Genomic DNA, 16058 nt, shown 5'->3' with positions numbered 1-16058 from the left:
TGGGGGTAACAGCAGTGACGGGAGTGATGATGAAAAACCAGACTTGACGTGTCACTCACTTCGTTGCCAGTGAGCCACGGCCCATTCTCCCCTCAGCTCCTCTCCCCTCCTGACAGATGGCTCCCTCCAAACCTTGGAGGGACAGCCAGCACTGGACTCTGGACCAGCCTTTGCTATACATGGTGGTTAGCCTCTGGGGTGGCCCCCATTGATTGCTATTTCCTGGTATTCATGCCCTTGTGTGGTTCCCTCCAATGCTGTATCAGAGGTGGTCTGTGCAACCAACAGGACACAGCAGAAGTGATGACATGTCACTTCTGAGATTAGATCATTAAAAAACTGCAGTTTTGCCCGCCCTCCCTCCCCTCCTCCTCCTCCTTTCCCCTCTTCTTCTCTGTCTTCTTTTTCTTTTTCAAATGATTGTTTTGTTTTACCCTGCCAAGTCTGGGACTAATTTGTTACACAGCGGTAAATAGTGAATTTATACTATATGCGCTTTAAGAAGATGAACGCCAGAATATCTGGGGATACACCCATGCCTGTGTCAAAAACCATGACACATTTTGTCTCTGTGCCACTGCAGGTGAGGAATACTGGCTCACAGGAAATGTCGTTCACAGTGTAGCAGGCGGGCCATTTAACGCCACTGGGAGGTGAGGACTTCTGAGGCGCTGAATGAAGAGAGAAAAATTTTTATCTTAAAGAATAAGTCAAAGAGCTGAAAACATTAGCCACCCCCGACCCAGATCATGATTATTCAAGGATTCCTGCCAACAACAACAACAAAAAAAATCAAACTTATTTACAACTGGAATGGCATGGAGGGTACAGGGGAGGTATTAAGTGGGAAGATGTAGCCAAAAGGATCTTATAGTAATTTGATGTTATCTTTTCCTCTCTGCCCTGGCTGGAGAAAGGTGCTTAGATAATGGAGAGAAGATAATCTGTGGTGTGAAGTGTACTGTTAAGAGAGTAAGGAATTAAATAGGTGAAGAATGACAACTTTTCAGCTCAAATGGGAAAGCAAATAATTTAAATCTACAGACTTACACTTAGAGTAAATCCCCAAGGCTAGTTTCAGCCACCCAGCTGTCATTCACCGTGCAGGAGGAGGACTTGTGTGCATCCATGCGCAGGGAGGAAAGGCAATCAGAGGGCATAATCAGTGGGCAGCTCAGAAGCAGAGAGATAGGTCATGGGAAGGTACTTAGAAGACAGAGACTTAGGGCAATGGGTTAGGAATCGGGTTGGAAATGAAGCGAGAGCAGAGATGCGTTGGCACTTCCCTTGGCATTCCCTTTGGTTACACATCTCATTTTGGCAGCATTGATGCTGGTTCCCAAACTCTGATGACTCCCCAGTGTTGCTGAGAAGACCGGTGGGACACACGGGCTTGAAGAACAGCCCTTCTCCTCGACAAATTGTGAGCTCCGCCCTGCAAAGAATCAAATCCTAGAAGGACTTTCCCCTCTGAGCCATAGAGTGATGCCTAAATGGGTAGCAAGTTATTAAAGAATTCTGTGCCTCCGAACACTTTGTTTTCACTCTTTCCACTTCTTCAAAAGAGTCTTTCTGCTTTGGTCCACGGAACGGACAAATGGAGGGATGGTTTGCTAGCATTTGTTAGAGTGGGAGTGTCATTTCTCAGTGAGGCTGAAGATGAATCAGGATCCTAGGATCGTCTATCCTTTTTCCTGGAACCTCCGTCCCTGCCACCTCCCATCACCCTACACGCCCAGCCCCATCCTGGTAGGACACTACATAGGGAAACAAGGTAAAATAGAAGATGCACAGGTGTAACAGAGAAGAACGAAAGTGACTCCACGCTGAAGCGGTTCCTTTAGCTCTAACCTTTGTGCCTGTTGCCTGTGCTAAGTCGTGCTGGTTCTGCAACGTCGTAAAAGAATGTTGCCTATGGCTTGACATATACATTATAGCCCATTCTCAAGGATCTGCCGCCCAGGCTTGACCTTTAAAGGTTTAAACATTTTTCTGTGCATCTAGAGATAAAAAGTTGCAGAACAGAAAATAATAATGTGATTTGTTGGAGATTTACAGGAACATCATGACCAGCTCTACACGGACAGTAAAAAGAACAAACCTCCAGGGTCTGGCCGGCACCAAGAAGTTTGCAAAAGCCAGCCCCCACCTCCCAATTTAGTATAAAAGAAGCTTGAATTTTAACTCCAGTAAGATGGTTTTTCAGGACACGAGTCCACCACCTTGTTGGTGGGCTGGCTTTCTGAATGAAGTCACCATTCTTTGCCCCAACACCTAGTCTCTCGATTTATTGGACGGTCATGCAGTATAAGGTTAGACTCTGTAACACAGGGAAGTGCGGAGCTGCCAAACACAGCAACCTCCTTCCCCCTAAGCATTTTCTTCATCTGTCCTGCGTGCCTGGCGGCGTGGGCGGGGGTCAGGCACAGATACCTGATGTCCTCAATTCTTGCCGGAAGCTGACTCAGCCTTGAGAGGCTTCGCAATTTATTTTGTCTGCGTGTCAGCACTGCACGTACAAAGGAAAAAGCTTGCACACTTGTAACTCTCAACGAAAAGAAATTAAAATTGTTCAAAAAGTCACTTAGGAATGAAGACTGTCGAGAATCACGGTTAATGTTTCCAGTAGCCAAACTTTCCTGAGAGTCGAGGAAGCCTGTTGTGAAATCTGTTGGCTGCTGGGCTGGAGGCCTGCCTCCCTCCCTTCAGTCCACAGTTCCTCCCCAAGGCCACCTAAGGCCCCACTCGTACATCTTCAGAAAACGACAAACATATTTTTCACACTCTGAATTTCATGTCTCATCTTCCATAATCACCATGAGACACCCCAAATAGTCTTGGGGGCAAAAAAAAAAGTTTGATACCTGCCCAAGAATAACTTCTAACCCCATTCTAAGCTTCTCCTCCTCAGTCTCTGACATGACCTCAAGATAATACATAAAAATCATGTGGTTGCTTTCTTTAAATAGAGGAAAAAGTTACTTTGCATGGCTTAATGCAGCAGGAACAGGCTTTGGGGCAAGGCCTTTCCCAGCTCTGTGGCTGAGTGCTGGTGACACAAGGTTCCAGTATTCAGAAACCTCAGTGTCCTGGTCTGTGCAGGGAAATAATGATGCCTGCTTTGCAAGGCGGAGGCGAAGGCTAAGGGCATGTGTGAAATGCCCATCAGGGTGCAAGCTTTGCCCCTGTCACACCAGCAACATGTGAGCAAAAAATGGACAGTTGTTTGGCAGAACAGGGCCAGTGTACCTGTCAACTTGTTGAAAGGCTGTGCACACATCAGTGTGATGAACATCTGAGAGCCAAATCATGAGATAAATGCTCACTGTGATTTGATTTCTGCCATCTCAACCCAGGAGCTGGCTGACAGGTGACCAGATGCCCAGAAGCACCCAGAGGCTTGGATTCTGGAGCCAGGAGATGTACAACAGGGTCCTCCCACACTTCAATAAAAAAAGGGTTGTATCTTTTTTTTTTTTTTCCTCTCCTCTAACTGGCATTTAGCCTTTCGTCCCATGGATGGAGTACACAAACCACAGCAAAACCACCCACTGTTAGAAATCACCGAGGTTTTCCTATTACATGTCATCTGGAGCAACTATTGTTTGTCCTCATCATCTACTTCCATATTATGTCCTTATCAGTCCCCTGCTGGAGCCTGGTGTCTGATATGTTAATAAAGAGTCGTATCTGTCACTATTCTCTACATTAGTAGAGGTTTATAACTGTATTTCAGTATAAAATTGACCCTTGAACAACAGGGATTCGGACTGCATGGGTCCACTTATAAGTGGATTGTTTTCGACAGTACTACACAACCAGTAGTTGGCTGAATCCATGGATGGGGAACTGTGGCTATGGAGGAGCTAAGGATTGGGAGGGACCACGTTTACAGAAGGCCAACTATAAATTGTAGACAGATTTTTTTGACTGCAGCTTAGAGTCAGTGTCCCTAACCCTCATGTTATTCAAAGGTCGACTATAATAATAAAACTATGTGGTTTAATTGTTTTCATGAGAAGGAGTCCATAGGTTCCTGCCCCGGTCCCCTATCACACACATGGTCACCCCCACTTCCGGAAATAGCGAAAGCAGGATCTCCCTTCCAAAGCGGCCCTCGGCCCTGATGCCCAGGAGGAAGGTGTGGTTCAAGGCTGTACATTTTATGATTCTCTTATTTCCTCAGCCCATTAAGCCTCTCCCTTTCTCCTAATGTTGCTGAGTCCAAACTCATTCTGTTCACTGCACGACAGGCCAATAAATCAGGAGACGAGGTGCTGGGGCAAAGAATAATGACTTTATTCAGAAAGCCATAAGACAGAGACAATGGGGGACTAACGTCCTGGAGAACCATCTTCCCCAAGTCAGAATTCAGGCTCCTTTTGTACTAAAAAGGGGAGGGGGTGTGGTTGGTTGTTGCAAACTTCTTGATGTCAGAATCCTTGGTTCTTTCAGCTGTCCATCTAGGTCAGGTCGTGATGTTCCTGTAAACCCCCGAAGACAAATGTTTTTCTCTGTTCTGCAACTTTTTATCTCTATGTGAATGGGAAAATTTTATACCTTTAAAGGTCAGAGCCTTGAGAATGGGCTCTCCTGTATGTTTCAGGCTATAGGCAACATTCTTTTTTTTTTTTTTTACAAAAGGTGCAGAACCAGCATGACTCAGCACAGGAACCAGAGCACAGGGTTACAGCTAAAGGAACACATCTAATACGGAGTCAGATTCGTTCTCATTAAGCTAATACTTCTTGCCCATGAATTCTTGACCAACTGAGGTGACTGGAGATAAGGATAGTTTCTGGCAGAGGTGGTGTGAGGCCTGAGGTCAAACAGTGTGGTCTTGGTCAAGAAGTTCACTAGTTAAATTCAACTGCCTGCTGGCCACCTGGCTCACAGTGTGGCCTCGCAACAGAAAAGAACAAATCAGACTCCATATGGGATCTGTTCCTTTGGCTTTAACCCTGTGCCCTGTTTTCTAGGCTTAGTCTTGCCGGCTCTGCACCTTTTGTAAAAGAATTTAACTTGAGGATGACAGCTGTCCACTGTCCTCTGGGAGCAGCTGTCAGCACCAGCACCAACTCCGTGTTTGTTCTCTTTACTCTTAAAAATCAGACAGTATTTATTATGATGCACTTGCTTCCTGACTAGACCCCTGGACTGTTCCAAGGGTCAGCCAAAGACTCCAAACCAGACCAACTGGTCACTGGGCTACAGGACTGCCTTTCTCAGAAGGCCGGTCACAAGAAGGTGGCAGCCCCTTTACCCAGACACGCTGTGGTCTCTCTCTGTGTCCTGGGGGAAGCCTGAGGTTGGAGGAGAGCTTCTGGCCCAGGGTGAACCCCAAGAAGCCCCTTCCTCGGATAATATCCTCCTCTTCTTGAGACATTTCCCCTGAGGGAGGAACTGGACACTTGAGCCACAAGTCCTCAGTGGGTCAAGGGAAAGGTGTGCTCCATCCCAGGAGGCGCCTGACACACGAAGATGTCAGAGCGGAGCCCCACGGGGGCTGATGCTCATTCGTAGTTTGTAGGGGAGACCTGGATTCCACCACAAGGCCGAGCACTCAGGAAGTGAACAGGCACAGTGAGCAGCCCCATTCCTAACAGACAGGAGACACTAAAGGAGGGCTGAGGAGAGATGGAGGCAGGAGCAGAGCGATGGGGACCAGTCCAGTCAGAGTGACCAACCAAGAGGGAATGACCCTCTGCTCTCACTTGGGCTGGATTCTATCCTTCGGGTTCAGCAAGAGGCCAGCACCCAGCCCCTGGTTAGGGCTTCAAGATTTGGGCCAGAAATGCTCTGAGCAGGTAGAGACAGAAACGACAGAAGGGTGGGTCTTCTGACAATGAAAGGTGCAGGCAGGGGGAGTGGGCATTGTTCTGGGAGGAAGGAGCAAACATCCGGTCTGTCATCCTGGTTTCTAGCGCCACATTGCTCAAGGATGCTGGGTGTGACCAGGAGGCCTGGGACGCTGGGTTTCAACTCAGCTTTTTCTTTCCTGGTCTTGTTTCGGTATGTGGTGTGTCAGAGACTCATTTGCTCCAGTGTGTGACCCTCGGTGAAGAATTACCCCCTGGGGCCCAGCCCTAAGCCCCTCGCTGACTGCCATGTTCAGTCAAGCAGCATGGGCGTGGCACCGTCACAGGATGGCAGACAAATGGCCCCTGCCCTCATCGCTTATCAGCCAGTTCCCTGTGAGCCTCAGGACAAATGGCACCCAAGTCTGACCCACCACCCATGCATGCGAGGCCATTGTCATGTTCAAGCAAGACATAAACACAGTCTCAGCCCTCCGACGGCTCCTCACCACCCTGCCCGTCCTCCCCATTACTGCCCTTGCTCTCATTCTTTGCTCTCTGGCTTCTTTCTCCAATCTCGGGGGAGCTCCAGAGTGTCACCTGCTCCCTTGATGAGGAAAATGCTGCAGTGAACACATTGAGAGCTCAGAGAGGAGGCCAGCCATGTGGAGCAGCTGTCACCTGCAAAAATATCAGAGTTTCAATGTGGCAGACCCCCCCATCCAAGGAGTGGGGGACAGATGGATGGAGTTCCAGGGCTGCCACCTGGGGCTTGCTTGACATTATACTTTCTAGAGTCATCCAGGGTACTTTGTCACTTTGGTTGATTCTGATGCCATGAGATTTGCCCTTAGAAACCCTGTCTCTACCTGCTGGCTATGATGTTAGAATGCCCATTTTCTGACCATGAGGCTGGTCCTGAGTGGGATGAGAGTGGCAGGCCCAAGTGTGAATCTTGCTCATCCCTCACCACTCCCTGGGTCCATAGTGTTGAGAAAGTTCAGACAGCATCCTGCTCCCTGGCCTAGGGATCGCGGAGTCAGACAGCCTAGGTTTGCATACTGGTTCTGCTCTGTGACCCTAGTCTGGTGACTCAACCTCTCTGTGCCTCAGGTTCCTCAATTATAAAACAAGGATAAGATGGAAGTGATCTTACGTGGCGGTTGCGAGGCTTACATGAATTAACGTATATACAGCACTCAGAGCAAACAACGCCTGATTCACTGAAAGTAGCGTTACCAAGTCCACACTCGTTCTGCTCGCTGCACGACAGGCCAATAAGTCGGGGGACAAGGGGCAAGGAATGGTGACTTTATTTGGAAAGCCGGCAGACCGAAAGGACAGCAGACTAATGTCTTGGAGAGCCATCCTTCTCCAGTCAGAATACAGGCCCCTTTTATTAAAAATAAAACAAAAGAAAAACAGGGGAGGAGGTGTGGTTAGCTGTTGCAAAATTCTTGCTGCAGGAATTCTCTGTTCCTGCAGCTGTCCACGTGGGCGAGGTCATGGTGCCCCTGTAAAACCTCCAACAAAACAAAGCTTGTTTTCTATTCTGCAACTTGTTATCTTTATGTAAGTGCAGAAGTGTTAATATCCTTAGAGGTCAGAGCCTTGAGAAAAGGCTCTCCTGTTTACCAGCCAGGCTAAAGGCAGCATTCATTTACAGAAGGTGCAGAGCCGGTAAGAATAAACCTAGAAAAGCAGGGCACAGTGGTTAAAGCTAAAGGAGCAGATCCAATATGGAGTCAGATCTGCTCTCCTCCATTACAGTAGCTACTATTATTTATCATCATCATTGAGCACCAGCTGTGTCTGAAATGCTAGGCAAGAGTGAATGCACACAGACCTTATCTTCAAAGAGGGAGAGTAAGAGAGAAGGACAAGGGAGTAGGTGAAGCTGTTCCCTGCGGATAAGGGGCACCCTAAGGAGGATGCTCACCCGGCCTGGGCACTGCCCACACACGGCGAAGCCTGTTGAGTCCTGTGAAGGAAGCCAGATTCACGTTCTCGGCTGCCACGTCCCAGGGGCAGGGCCAGTGGAAAGCACGTGTGCAGGTTTGAAACACAGCCTCAGAATCAGAAGCTCTGCCAGCCTCCCACAGGCAGGAGGAGCAGAGGGTTTTTCCTGGGGCCCATGAGGCCTGACAAAGCCCCCCGACCCCTGCCTCCAGGAAGGAAGCAGGAGGGTGCCCGGAGAACTCACTGCCCACAGGTCCAAGAATATCTGGGCTCCAGATGAACTGCCAGTAGCACTGGGCTCCAGGCCACCTCTGGGATAGACCAGAGCTGACCCAGGGAGGGACGGTCGCATCTTTAGCACCCAGGATGTGGATCTGTGGCTTCCTCAGCTGGGTGAAATTGTTGGGATGGGGACACTTGGCTGGGGTCCCTTGGGGCCAGATGCAGGAGCTGAGAGAGCAGGCGGGAAAGCTAGTGCCAGCCGGGCCGTCCTGGGGAGGGTGTGCTCTGCAGGGGACCCCACCTCCACTATCCTCCCCCCTCGGCTTTTCTCGCCTCTCTCTTTTTATGGCCCAGGCATGTGAGGTTTCACCCATGGGTTCTGAATAATGATTTTATTCTCTTCAGAAACCGAAAGCCAAATATCAGCAACTCATATGCAGGTCAAGGCAGAGAGCAAGTTCTGAGAGGTTTCACTTTTGTTCAAGCCCTTTGATCGTTTATGTATTAACACTTTGACATCTTCCCTAAAAGTTTATGACAGTCTATAAAACATACACATGTATAAAAGTCATATATAAAGATACTAATCTTTTGTCACATTACAGTTACGTGGTTCAAAGTCTGTTTTTTAACTTTCAATTTAGGGAATTTTTCCCATTAAAATGCCTTTGTTATCTAGAATAAAGTCTTGTAACTTCCTTTCTACAAGCTCCATGAGGTAGCATTTCTGTAACAAGAGAACAAATCTGACTGCATATTAGATCTGTTCCTGTGACTTTAACCCTGTGCCCTGTTTTCTAGGCTCAGTCTTGCAGGCTCTGCACCTTTTGTGAAACAGTGTTGCCTTCAGCCTGAAATAGACAGGAGAGCCTGTTCTCATGGCTCTCATCCTTAAGGATATGAACACTTTTGTGCCTATATAAAGATGACAAGTTGCAGAACAGAAAGTAACCTTTGTTTTGTTAGAGGTTTTGCAGGGACACCATGACCTGACCCACGTGGACGGCTGCAAGAACCAAGGATTCCTACACCAAGAAGTTTGCAACAACCAACCACACCTCCTCCCCTTTTTAGTATAAAAGGAGCCTGAATTCTGACTTGGGTAGGATGGTTCTCCAAAACATTAGTCTGCCACCTTCTTGGTCTGCTGGCTTTCCGAAGAAAGTCGTTATTCCTTGCCCCAGCACCTCATCTCCCAATTTATTGGCCTGTTGTGCAGGGAGCAGAACGAGTTTCCATTTGTAACTCAGTAACATTTCCATCCACTTTGTTTACTCTTGTGTTCTCAGCATCTTCAGTGCTGTTAGCGCTCAGTAATATTGGTGAATGAATATCCCTGTTATTCTTGATCTGAGAACACCAATTTTCTATTATTTTATGCTTCCTAGTTAACTCCTGAAACATGTACTCATCATGTGATGATAGATTGCAACTTTACAGGCCATATTTCCTGAGTTTAGCCTTTTCTTCCTTTAATAATACTTTGATATTTCTCTGAAAGAAGTATCAAATACGATCAGTTTCTGAATTCCTGAAAGGGGCTACTGTTACCTGCAATCATCAGGTTTTTCCTAACAGTCCTGACTTTGTAATTAGAAGCCAGCTGTATCCACTACAGACGTGGCCAGGTCTCCAGCTACACTGAGGGCGTTACAAACATACAGCTGTTCGGCTCCAGGCAAAGCACTCTACCCCACGGCCACCTCCAGCCTGAATTCCCTCAGTAGACATCCTCCCACAGCCCTGACAGCTCGGTATCTTGTCCGGCAAAGCAAACACGCAAATCTGAAATCTCCCCACTCCTTTCACCAGAGTCTGGAAAGTCTAAACAGGCAGGCACCTGACCCCTGACAGAACCGACAAGAACTGGGGTACTGCATGGAAAGACCTCTAGAAAGAGGTGTTCTCTCTACAGAGATATCAGAAAGCAGAGCAATACACACTCTCATACGCACTCACACACATGCACACACATTCACACACTCAGGAGATGAATTGGAAGGAAGGACGTGAGGAAGTCAGGGCAAACAGACCTTATGAAATAGGAAAACTTCACAAAATAAGAGAAAACCAATAAGAATAATGAGATGTAAAAGTGAGATGTTAAAAAATATATAAAGGTATATATGTATGCGTGTATATATATGTATGTATGTATGTGTGTGTGTGTGTATGTATATATATATATATATATATATATATATATATATATATATGAAAGAGGATGAGATGCGGCATGGAGGCAGAGGGAGGGAAAAATGCATCAGGAGGACCAGCCTTGCCCAGCCATCATCCTTGACCACACGACCAGCAAGGTGCCTGGAAAATGTTTGACTGAAAAGACAGGCACTATTTCTATTAAGGCCTAGACTTGCCCACTGTCCAAATAGGTCCAATCAGTCAATATTCAAGTGGCCCAAAAAGCCACCAAGTTGATCTTTGGGTCTTACAGGTCCTACAGCAAAATGCTCTGAAGCATCTGGGGTTGTGGTAGCCAGGAGCATGTTACAGGTGACAGTCTCCTGGCTTCCCTTTCAGGGAGATTGACTAGCCTGTTTGCAGAGGAGACTCAAATGTTGCATTTGGCTCTGAAATGTATGGTCTACACAATTACATGTGGACTTGTAGTCCCAGAATGCTGACAACCATGGGCAAGAAGGAAATTTAAACATGGAAGCAGGTTAAGATGTTGAATGTGCAACATCACTGATCGGCAACTTCAAGGTGGTCAGTCCCCTACTGAATGATTTTAGCAGGAGCCACAGACAGCAGCAGCTCAAGTTCCCCAAGGCATTAAGGGTTTTGGAATGTCCAGTCTACCTGGCGCTTCAAATTCAGCACCACATCTTGGATTTTACTCAGGCAGCTAAAGACTCTAGCCTTTCTCAACAAACTCCCAGATTCAATCCCATTTTAGTAACTTCAGCCACAAATATCCTAACTGGCCATAATTTATTTTCATATAGATGGTTTCCCTCCATCTGTATTAACAGTATGGAGGTAAATTTGATTTTATTAACACAACTGTATAGACGAGCAGCATTCTGGCTGGTGTCTCAGCTTAATCCTACGTACCCTCAAGAAATCTGTCTACCTTTCCAGCCTGAGGTCTGAACTCTTTGTCCCGCATCTAACCCAACAATCCAACAGCCAGGTCCGCAAAGCCACCAGACTTCTCATCCGTGCCCGTCAGCTCGCCATTTAGCCCACAACCACCAACAGTTCATCCAACTGGTAGCTCACAATCATCTGTGCATTAGTCAATATAATATTCAGAATATTTCAACAGACCCTCAAAACAAGACAGATTTAAATTAAATTTGAACCCCCCCCCCCAAAGAAATAATTCTTTAAAATGTCTGGGCTTTGAACCTCTAGCATTTCCTCTTTTGTCACCCACCAGTCTTTACTAGAAATCAGCCAACATTTACATAGCTGCCAGTCCCCAAATACTAATGAGGCAATGTCTTACAGTAGACATAAAGTCTGTATTTCAGATAAAGACACAAAGAGAGAACAGGTTATGTAGAATCAGCCCACACATCTCATATCTACAAAATCTGGACCCTCTGTTGCCTCCAAAAATACATCTGGACGAGTGATCACAGACTCTACCTTTATTTGTTGCCACATTTCCAGATGTCAAGTAATTGGCACCCACTCTACAACTTCTCCTCGAGCAATGGCCCCCCAGTTCAACACAAAACATCCTTTCAAAATTGCAGTTTCTGACCTGAACTTTTACCAACTGGTGTCCTCAATCTTTGAACTTTCTGAACCTTCAAATCTTCCAAACCTCCCTGATTGTTCAATACAGACAGAGTGTATACAAAAGCTCATAGGCCCAGTTTTCACACATGAAGGTAGACAAATAGAAGCATGGAACCTGAACATTACTGGTTGTTATAGGCTGTGTTATGTCCCTTAAAAATTCATATGTTGAAAACTTGATACCCATTACTCAAAATGTGACTATATTTGGAGATAGTGCCATGAAAGAGGTAGTTAAGTTAAAATGAGGTCATTAGAGTGGGTCCTAACCCAGTAAGACTGGTGTCCTTATAAGAAGAGGAGATTAGGACACAGACATACGCTGAAGGAAGACCGTGTGAAGACACAGGGAAAACACAGCTACCTACAAGTCAAGGAAAGGGATCGCAGAAGAAACCAACACTTTGATCTCACACTTCTAGCCTTCAGAATTGTGAGAAAATACACTCCTGTATTTCAAGCCATCTGTTCTGGACTCAAGACACAGAATATGGCAAGGGAACCCATTAACATTGTGCTTCTGCTACTTATGTGACCACCCAGCCTTAGTCCATTGTAAGTAGTGAGACCTGCCAAGGCATTTCTGAGCCAAAAGGCTCAATACGTTCTCTAAAGTCACATCCAAATTTAGGAGAAGTGACGTCATCACCATGGCAGAACAAGAGTTTTCTAACGTCTTCCCCTTAAGAACACTAATTTTGACAATCACCCACAGACAAGAGTGCCTTTGTGGACGTCTGGGAGTCCAGCAGAGAAATTTCCAGCACACAGTTGGAGCTAAAAAAAAAAAAAATCCAAAGGAAGCAATGGAGGTCTGTGATTCTTCAGTGGAAAAGCCTGTGCCCCCTTACAAAGTACAGACTGGACTCTTCTGGAAGGGTGCCCTGGGGCCTCAAGCAGAGCACAAACCCTCTGCAGCTCGACTCAGACTTTCTCTGAGCTCCCTGGGGTGCTTGGGTTTCAAAGGGGTTAGGGAAAGGGGGTGGGGAACAGAGAATCCTTTGGCCAAGAAGACCTCCGACCCTCAGGAGGAAAATGAATAAACAAGCAAACGAACAAACGGAAGCGAGATTCATCCAGGTAAGAAGTGACTAGTACAGAGAAGCCATAGAAACTACTCAATGTAAGAAATAAAAGATAAAATTTCGTTCTATTCTGTGTCCAGTTCCGAGGGGACGGAAAAGGGCAGGGGCACTGGGTCCCCAGCCCATTTCTCAGTTGAGGAAGTGTGACCATCTCCAGGCCCCCAGGCCACTGCGCTCACTTGAGACCCTGAGTTCTCCCAAGTCCTGTGTTGCCCCTTCACACCTGCCTTGAAGCCTGAAAAAGGTGACGCTCGAGCCCAAGTCCTCACTATGGCTGCAAGATTCTAAAGTGACACAGAGATGAAGAAAACAGAGGCATCCCAAGGCCAAGGAAGCAAAGAGGGACTCAACCAGCAATGCGCAAGTTAGTGACAGAGCAGCAAGCACTCACTATGGACCACGATTTCCATTTCCACTGGACACCCCACCCACCCCAGGACCTGCCTAGCTGGCTGTATGCAAGGCATCCGGCCTCTGCAAGCCTCAGTCTGCTCACCTGGACAACAGGGCTACAGCAGTATCCTACCTCCTTGAAGATTAAGTGTGGCACTGAGCCAGCTGTTCAGGGGGAGCTCTGACTTGTGTATCATCGCCACTGTTACCACCGGTGTCCCTTCTGGTGGTGGGTTGATGTCAATCACAGAGAAGTGGGGCCTGGGCCGACAGCTGGGGAATGAAGGTTTGTCGATGTGCTTCGACCCCCTGACTTAGTCTTATCTACCTCCTTCACAGACTCTACCCGGTTTTCTCACTCATCTTCTAGTTTTGCTTCTTCCCGGGCCCTCCATCTGGGTAGCATCTCCAGAAGGTGTAAGGTGAGGATAATGACAATTAGCTCATGGGAAATTGATAGCTCTTAGGACCAAGAGAATGGCTGGAATTCGAGACTTCATGACGATCCCCAGGGAGATATTTGAGCAGCAGGGGACCCTGGTTTCTGTGTTGGACAAACCCTGCCACTACTGTTAATCTGCTTGTGGTATCCACCTCTGAAGTCCAAGGACCCTCTGCCTGCTTCAAGGTTGATGTTCAGGGAAGCCTCCCACCTCATCTTCTGGGAAAGACCCACAGTGAGACCCTGGCACCGGAGCTCCAATGGTCACTCTTCCCTCTTCCTGAGATGCTGTACTTGAAGACTTACTTCTCTTGGTAACTTGGCTGGTGGGGGCACGTTTGGAAATACTGGAACTTCTGGATCACTTGACCCAAGTAGCTGGTCTCCCCAGCATGAGAACAACCATGTCCTGAGTCCACCGCCCATCCTGCTCAGGTTGTCCCTTCTCTCAACCCTCCACACTCCCACGCTCAGATCTAAAGTCACACTGGGACACTTAAGGCCCCCTGCAGAGCATCTCGTGACCAAAATCCCTCTCACAGCCTCGTAGGGCATATTCACTCACCCTATTAAAAAGAGACATTGGAAAAACTCACGTGATTAGTGATTTTAGCTTTTTTAGTTCATATTTCAGATCAAGAATTATTTGAAGGCTTAGTTCAGATCATAATTCAACCGAGAGGTGTGCGGACAAAGAATGTCACCTGACATTTGAGTAAACAAAGGATGTTGTGGCCATAACTCCACCAGCCCACCCCCGCCATTCTGCCCATCCCCTCTGGTGGTTTGGACAAGAGGAAAACAGAATACTGCCCTGGACAGTTAAGGTGCAGATCAAAGGAATGATTTCAATGAACCCAGACTCTTGCATCTTCCCATACATGGAAAAGCACTGGAACCATTAACTTGAGATGCCTGTTTTTTTGTGATTAACAGCAATCTTTTGATGTCCAACTACATAGTTTTATTTCAGCAAGAACTCTGATATATCCTGGGTCCTCCTTTACGTCTTTGGAACAGTCCCTCAGAGCTATCAGCGCAGCTGTATCCCAGGTTTAAGTCCTCAGTAGTCTTCCAAATAATTCTCCCCTTTTAGGTTGCGCTTTTTTTTTTTTTTCCAATGGGCAGGTGTTATATTCTTCTGTCTTCCTGGCCCAGGAAGTAGGGGAGAAGGGAGCGGGCTGGCAGGGCTTGGAGTCCAGTGGAAACAGTCCCTTGACCTCCCCCTTCCATGGGGCAGAGTTGTTGCTGGGTGGAGCTGATATCCCCCAGGGCCTCAGCTGCCCGTAGCTTTGTGTCCACGTGGTGCCAGGTAACAAACAGCTCAGCTCAGTGGAATGTGAGCAGAAGAGCTGCCTGTAACTTCCAAGATGGGGCAGTGAGGATGCATGTGGGAGCCTGGGGCCAGAGTGAGGTGGACTCAAAGAGGACTTTGACTGGACTGGAGGAATTGTTACACGGCCACCTCTGTCAAAACTCACTAGTCGGCACACATGTTTTATTATATGTACATCATACCTGAATAAAGCCGATTCTAAAGAAAATAAAATTACCTGGGCAAAACAGCTTTACAAACTGTAGAGTGCGGTGGGAAGACGGTGATTTGTCATTGGTCCAGCTGTACAACATGAGTATAGAATTCTTTGGAGCTCCTCAGACATAGGCCTTATCCCGGAGCTCAGGCTGAGACTAAGGAAGAATTGGCAGCCAAGAGCTTTATCGGGGTAGGAGGCCCTAGATCCGGGTCAGAGGGCAGGACTCCGGAGTAAAGTGTGGCCAGACAAGGAAAGGAGCGTAGACACTGAGCAGGAGTGGTGCATTGCCCTCTGCCCTGCTCTGGGTGAGGAGGCAGGAGCCCGCAGTGCAAATAGAAGTTTATTTCTACGGCCTGAGTTGCTCTCAGTTACAGCAGGATGATGGAGAGCCTCCATCCCCACTACTTCTCCGTTTAAACTCCCTCCTTGTACTGTTCTCCCACTGTCTTTCTACCTGCACCCTTCAGTCTGGGAGAGAAAGCGGAAATCCCGCTGTGTTCCTTCTTGTGCACATATCTCTGCCGTGGCCCTCTGTCTTCAGCCCTCAGCCTAAAGCCCGCATCCTTCCAACATGTGGAACCTCCTGGCATCTGGCCCTGCTCACCTTCAGTCGCCTTCCCAATTGTCAGCACCCTGATTTTCACTCCTGTCTGCAGTTCCCCCAAAGGACCACTTCTTCCCCACATCAGCCCTGAGCAGGGTGACTTCCAGGAGGTCCCAAGAGCAGGTCAGATCTGGTGACCTGGAGTCAGCAGCCATGTGAAGATAGATGTTAACAAGCTTTGCTGTGGCCTGTGTGGTCATGGTGGCAGCGGTCATGGAGATTCTGGGGAGGGGATGAAAAGGGAGAGGG

The 16058-nt window shown here is 47.5% G+C and overlaps 1 pseudogene; it reads left to right on the top strand.

Annotated features, from left to right (window-relative positions):
* The first annotated feature begins 10604 nt into the window (after positions 1 to 10604).
* Positions 10605 to 11297, top strand: LOC116277610 (TGF-beta-activated kinase 1 and MAP3K7-binding protein 2-like; annotated as a pseudogene).
* Positions 11298 to 16058: the final 4761 nt, after the last annotated feature.

The sequence above is a fragment of the Vicugna pacos genome, chromosome 3 (assembly GCF_048564905.1).
Source record: "Vicugna pacos chromosome 3, VicPac4, whole genome shotgun sequence".
In the NCBI taxonomy this organism is placed as follows: domain Eukaryota; kingdom Metazoa; phylum Chordata; class Mammalia; order Artiodactyla; family Camelidae; genus Vicugna; species Vicugna pacos.
This window is presented reverse-complemented; position numbering and strand designations above follow the sequence as displayed.